Source organism: Littorina saxatilis, linkage group LG7 (assembly GCF_037325665.1).
Source record: "Littorina saxatilis isolate snail1 linkage group LG7, US_GU_Lsax_2.0, whole genome shotgun sequence".
NCBI lineage: Eukaryota > Metazoa > Mollusca > Gastropoda > Littorinimorpha > Littorinidae > Littorina > Littorina saxatilis.
Genome location: NC_090251.1, coordinates 55,957,624 through 55,964,602, shown reverse-complemented (window position 1 = coordinate 55,964,602; position 6,979 = coordinate 55,957,624). Strand labels below are relative to the sequence as shown.

At 43.4% G+C, this 6,979-nt stretch overlaps 1 protein-coding gene across 2 annotated transcripts in view; it reads left to right on the top strand.

Moving 5' to 3' along the window:
* Window positions 1-6,050: 6,050 nt before the first annotated feature.
* The window catches only part of LOC138971853 (monocarboxylate transporter 12-like), a 32,159-nt gene continuing 31,230 nt past the window's right edge, over window positions 6,051-6,979 (top strand). Inside the window, exon 1 of one of the 2 annotated variants that reach the window (XM_070344687.1) lies at window positions 6,051-6,388. The gene's annotated coding sequence lies outside the window, so the exon portion shown is untranslated. The remainder of the gene's footprint in view (window positions 6,389-6,979) is intronic. The other variant, XM_070344686.1, reaches the window with a different exon arrangement.

Genomic DNA, 6,979 nt, shown 5'->3' with positions numbered 1-6,979 from the left:
TTGCCTTGTAATCTTCATGTAATTTATGCGTAAATGTATATGAGTGTGCATGAGTTGTTACATCCTGAACTCAGGTCAAAATGAGTTCGGCTCATTCTCTCCCTGACCGGACGCTACAGTCCTACGCGAATCTATCAAAACAAAAATACAGAGTTATCTCCCATAATGGTTTTCGCGAGCACTGATCTAAATTTGAGATCAGTGTTCGCGAGACGAAAATGATTGCAGATTGGCCGACTTTGACAGTGACCTCCGTTCTGTTTTTCACAGTTATGATAAAGACATCGTTCTAAGGTCAAAACAAGTCGAAATTTTGGGACTGCTGCCGGAAGGAGACGTATCACTGTCAACTGGTTAAAGAAAAAAATCGTCTGCTCCAGTGAGCGTCGAAACCAAACGGTTGATTATCACGTGACACTTTTGCCATATTTAGAGTTGTTTGCACAGTAAATACAGCCGCGAAAAATAGCTCGCTTGAAACTGTCTTACATATCAATTCCTTTGTAATTTAAAAATTACAAAACACCATGAAAAATCATTATCGACGATCGCGAATCTGCTTATATCAATAATACATAACAAAAAGCTCTAAATATGTTAAAAAAATCGGTCAAGGCATCCTGTCAGGGAGAGAATGAGCCTGAATTCCGGATGGAGTTGTTAATGCAAAAGATTGTGTATGAGTGCGCCTTGCGCCGCCTTGAGATGAGATATGTGCGCGTTATAAATTCTCGTATTATTATTATTATTATTCTTGCTAGGTATGCATACAAGCACGGTAACTCTAACAGAAAATATTCACTTTCGTCGGCAGACGAGAGTACACACGTGCTTCGCCAAACTAGTTCCGACATTCACAGCTGTAACACTATTAGTAGGCACACAGAAATAGCTTAACGGCAATATGAAACAGGTCGCGTAAGGCGAAAATACAACATTTAGTCAAACTGTCGAACTCACAGAATGAAACTGAACGCAATGCAATTTTTCAGCAAGACCGAAAACTTGTAGCATCGTCAGTCCACCGCTCGTGGCAAAGGCAGAGAAATTGACAAGAAGAGCGGGGTAGTAGTTGCGCTGAGAAGGATAGCACGCTTTACTGTACCTCTCTTCGTTTGAACTTTCTGAGCGTGTTTTTAATCCAAACATATCATATCTATTATGTTTTTGAAATCAGGAACCGACAAGGAATAAGATGAAATTGTTTTTAAAACGATTTCGGAAATTTAATTTTAATCAGAAGTTTTATATTTTTAATTTTCAGAGCTTGTTTTTAATCCAAATATAACATATGTATATGTTTTTGGAATCAGAACATGATAAAGAACAATATAAAAGTAATTTTGGATCGTTTTATAAAAAAATAATTTTAATTACAATTTTCAGATTTTTAATGACCAAAGTCATTAATTAATTTTTAAGCCTCCATGCTGAAATGCAATACCGAAGTCCGGTCTTCGTCGAAGATTGCTTGGCCGCCTCAACAGTGCCGCCTCAACTTTTACAAAAAGCCGGATATGACGTCATCAAAGACATTTATCGAAAAAACGAAAAAAACCTCCGGGGATATCATTCCCAGGAACTCTCATGTAAAATTTCATAAAGATCGGTCCAGTAGTTTACTCTGAATCGCTCTACACACACACACGCACAGACAGACAGACAGACAGACACACACACACACACACACACACACACACCACGACCCTCGTCTCGATTCCCCCTCTATGTTAAAACATTTAGTCAAAACTTGACTAAATGTAAAAAACAAACTTCATGAGAGTCATCAGGGTATATAAAAATGCCTGGAGTTTGCCAAACTAACAGTATTTTGGCCAGGCCTGAGAGCCGAACTGACGCAATTAGTGGAAAACTGCTCCACTTGTCGTGAGAATCGACCAGCACAGCGACACGAGCCACTGCGTCCAACAGAGCTACCATCACGACCCTGGTCACAGATTGGTGCAGATTAATTTTTGCATCATTCAGAAACAAAGACTATTTGGTTGTTACAGACTATTATTCACGCTGGATCGAGATCAAACAAGTGATCTCTCTGTCAAGCTCAGCAGTGATCCCACGTTTCAAGCAGATATTTTCCACCCACGGAATACCAGACATACTTGTGAGTGACAATGGTAGCCCCTTTTCCTCAAGAGACTTTGCTGTATTCGCCAGAGAATACGACTTCGATCACCATACATCAAGTCCCCATTTCCCCCAAGCTAATGGCCAGGCAGTCAGGCGTGAAAACTGCCAAGAAGATTCTCGCCCAGACAGAGCCGGATGTAGCTTTGATGATGTACAGACTTACACCACACTCAGCAACAGGACTCAGTCCATCCGTCATGTTGATTGGACGCCAGCTGAAGACGAAGGTTCCAGTCCTGCCCAGCCGACTGCAGCCAGTACAACACCACGACAAAGACATTCGTCTGGCTGATAGTCACACCAAGCAGGACTACAAAAAGTACTACGATGAACGGCACGGTGTACGTCCCCTTCCCCAGCTCCAGCCTAACGACACAGTATTCATGAAGACAGACAACAAGAAAGACAAATGGAAAGACTTTGGCCAAGTTCTGTCTCCAGCCGATGCCTACTTCATCCAGTCTCCCCGTGGTGTCCTCAGACGCAACAGGAAGAATATGCAGAAAGTGCCTCAGACTATATATACCATTCCCCCAGACCCCGAGACAGACCTGCCAGAAGAGACTGTGACCCAAGAACAGGAGACTCTCACAGGAACTGAAAACCCTACCCCCCAACTCCCAGTGCAGAACGTTTCGCGCTATGGTCGCATCTTAAAGCAGCCAGCAAGATACATTGAAGAACACTGAACATAATTGTTAAATTTCTGATCTTCTAGGCAGTGAAGAACAGTCATGTGCTATTTACAGCAGCGTTCTAGTTGATTTTAGTTTGGTTGAGAGAAACCTTTCCACCATAAAGACCATCCCCTCCTACAAGATATTTATTTATTCACCAATTTTGCAAAAGGATTTCATCTTGGCACGGCACGGTAAAAATAAAATAAAAACCAACCAGACACATATGCAGACACACATCACCATGCATGCATACATACGTACATTACACTGTCATGCACACACAGACACAACTCACACACACACACACACACACACACACACACACACACACACACACACACACACACACACACACACACACAATTATTTACATTCTCACACATAACCAGCCACATATCTACATCACAAATTCACATCGTCGCCTTGTAAACGTAAAAACCATATCAGTTTAAAAGGGGTGCCAGTAATATCAATACAACATTAGTGAATACTAGAACAATACCTAAAATTTATAATCCATTTAAAAGTAAGTAGTACATGTAATTATTATCATTTAGTCAGATCATCACATAAAATTATATAATCATGATCTAGACAGTTTAAAACAACAGTATTAACAGACTATCACAGATCCACTCAAGCACCTGAACTTAGAGTCGCATTGCACAAAACTACTACCATCACAGAACTACTCCAGCACCTAAAAAATAAGGACCATTCCACATTGCACATATTTCCACTATCACAAGTTATGAGAACAGTAATGGAATGCAGTGAAAGGACTAAGTAACAAAAGAACCCCCCCCCCCCCCCCCAATCCTATAACTACAGTATATTACAACGTCTTCACTACAGGAGTTGTCAGTACAGCATGGGGGATGAAGCTAGAGCGAAAGCGACTAGTTCTGGCTTTCAAAGCTCTGTAGCGCCTACCAGATGGAAGAGGCTCGAAGAAGTGGTTTGCCGGGTGGGAGGGGTCGCGAACAATCTTTCCTGCTTTTCGACCTGAGCGCAACTCAAAGATAGAGGCAACGGAAGGGAAGTCACAGCCCGCGATTTTGGAGGCTGTCCGCACAATGCTCTCCAGTAGCTGTTTCTCTTTCTCAGTGGTGCTGCCATACCAGACCGTGATAGAAAAACACAGGGTGCTCTCAACGACTGCGCGATAGAACTGCGCCATGATTTGCTGTGACATACGGAACTTGCGCAACTGTCTCAGGAAGTGCAGCCGCTGCTGGCACTTCTTAATGATGGACGTGGTGTTCCCGTCCCATTTCAGGTCTTCAGAGATCAGTGTGCCGAGAAATTTGAATGAAGAGACCTGTTCTACAGCTTCCCCATTTATTTCAAGGGGCAAGATGGGGTCTTTCTTTCGTCGAGGGTCGATAACGACTTCTTTTGTTTTAAGAACGTTTAGCTCGAGATCATTTTCAGAGCACCACTCAACCACTCTTTGAACCTCCCCCCGGTAAGCGTCCTCATTGGAGTCAGAAATCAGGCCTTCAATGGTGGTGTCGTCTGAGAATTTGATTATGTATGTGGATGGGTGAGCGGAGGTGCAGTCGTTGGTGAAAAGGGTGAAGAGTAGAGGGGACAGAACACAGCCCTGCGGGGCACCAGTGTTTAGAGTGAGTGAGGCAGAGAGTGAGTTGTTGAGTCGGACGACCTGAGGACGGTCAAGCAAGAAGTCTAGAAGCCAGTGGCAGAGAGAGAGAGGGACATCGAGACCAATCAGTTTGTGGAGGAGCTTGTGAGGGATGATCGTGTTGAATGCGGAGGAATAATCAATGAACAACATTCTAGCGTAGGTGCGAGGGTTCTCAAGGTGCTGCAAGACAAAATGAAGACCCATGGCGACGGCATCATCGACGGACCTGTTGGCTTGGTAAGCAAACTGGAGTGGGTCAGACAGGTGACCCGTGAAAGCCCGCAGGTGCCGCAGAATCAACCGCTCCAGGACCTTCATGATGACAGATGTCAGTGCCACAGGGCGGAAGTCATTCAGCTGAGTTACCTTGGGCTTTTTGGGGACTGGGACAATTACTGAAGACTTGAAGCACCGTGGCACAGACATCTGCTGCACAGAAGTGTTAAAAATGTCAGTAAAAACAGGCGCGAGCTGGTCAGCACAGGACCTCAAGGTCGATGTTGAGACAAGGTCAGGACCAGAAGCCTTTCTTGGATTCTGTTTACGGAAGAGACCCCTGACCTCACTCTCCTGGATGGTAAATGCCGGCGCCAAAAGAGACGCATCGTCAGGGAGAGGAGGGCGGTAACCGAGTGAGGGGTCCTCATCGTGGTATGGTGGTCAAACAGAACCAAGCTATGCCGTCGGAAGAAAATCGCTGAAATCTCACTGTCCCTAAAACATGGGGGTGATTTATCATTGTGAGAAGTATACTGGTAGGGCTCTCCCTTGGCGGACAGGGTGGTTGCTGGCTAACGGGGCTCTGGTGAAGACGGAGGTGTGCTGGACAGTACCGGTGTGACGGCACAGAGGCCCAAGGACACAAGCGGTCATCTAAAGCAACCTCCAAACGGGTAGAATGGACTCGTCAACCCTGGCAGGTAACCAGTCTAGGAGAAGGAAAACTCCGAAATAGAACCACGGGTAGACCAAGCTCAACAGCCCAGGAAGGCAATTGGTCTAGGGGAGGGACCCCTGACCAACGTCCAAGGCCGAAGTCGGAGATGCGGGACCCCCTTGGTGCCAAAAAGCGCTGCATCACGCACATCACAAAATGATGGAGATCTCCATCTAGTGAACGAAGAAGAAGAAGAAGAAGAGAAACCTTGGACTCAGAAACATTATAGTTCAGTTTTTGGAATTTTAAATTTCAATTTCATGTGCCTATGTTCGGTTGAAACCAAAATGTGACTCTAAACATTTTATTATTTCATTATTTTAGTAGTGAGTGAAAGTGTTCTAGAAAACCTTTCTAAATTGCTTATGATTTTCATAAAGCAGTATACTCTCTTAACTTGATTTTTCTCTTAGAATTTTCAACTTGAGGTAGAAGTTGTCTGTGTAAAAGCAAGGAGAAACCCTGTAGTTTATTCATTTGGAAAATAAGAAGCAATTAATGTTTGTTTGGTTATTAGAATTGTTTTAATGTTTCAGAAATTTTCATTTCTTAGATGAAAGGAGGAGATGTCAGTATGGTCTAAGGGAAATAACCAATGTCTTGTTAATGAGATTGCTAATGGGATTGCTTCCCTTGCTCTCTCTGTCATGGCCGCTTGCTACTAAACCCATACCATCGAACACGTGCGTTGTGAGTTCGATAGTGTGCATATCGTGTTGCTCCGCTTTTCCTTGCTTCAGAACTAGGCCAATGCCCTTGCTCTCTCTCACGATGAGCAAATACGCAGTTATCACTGGTATGGCTACTGTGTGTTTGCCCGCAGTGTGTGCGTTATTTCACTGATAATAGTGCTCTTCAAGTCAGATAATGAGCGAAGCGGCAGTGTCTGTTCAGTGTTGTGATTCGATCTGAGTGTACTTGCGCTATCCATCACCTGGTGTTTGTATATGTGAGGACGCCAATGAAACAAGGGTAAGTTATTGATTTCATATTGTGGTAAAGCTATATCTATTTCTGTGCTGCTCTTAAAAGTGTTACAGTTGTGAATGATCGGAAATAGTTTGGCGAAGCACGTGTGTGCATATTTTCTTTTAGAGTTGCCGTACTTGTATGCATACCTAGTGTTAGTGTTAGACCTTGTTAGATGATATCAGTCTGAGTGTAACAGGACTTGACCCGATAAGTCGCGCAGATCTTTTTTTGTTGTTGAGTATTTTTTTTTTAATTTATAGTCTTTACATCACATTACATCACATAGTCAATGAGACAAGTACAACACACAGGGGGTGGGGTGAGGGGGTGGTGGTCATGGCTTGGTGGTCGCAGTACCAAAACTATGTAAAGGAAAAATAACCTAAGGGTTACATCAAAACATGCATACATACAAGCGCCAATCCGTGTGAAATGTATCTAGTGTATTAACTATTATTCATAGCTGCGTTGTACTTTTCCCAAATAATTCTTTGCTTACAATTTCTATTCAAACAGTTGATGGCCAATTCATACACGGCTGGGTGATCTCTTTGAGTTTTTTTTTAAACAAATGAGAAGAAAATGATGACC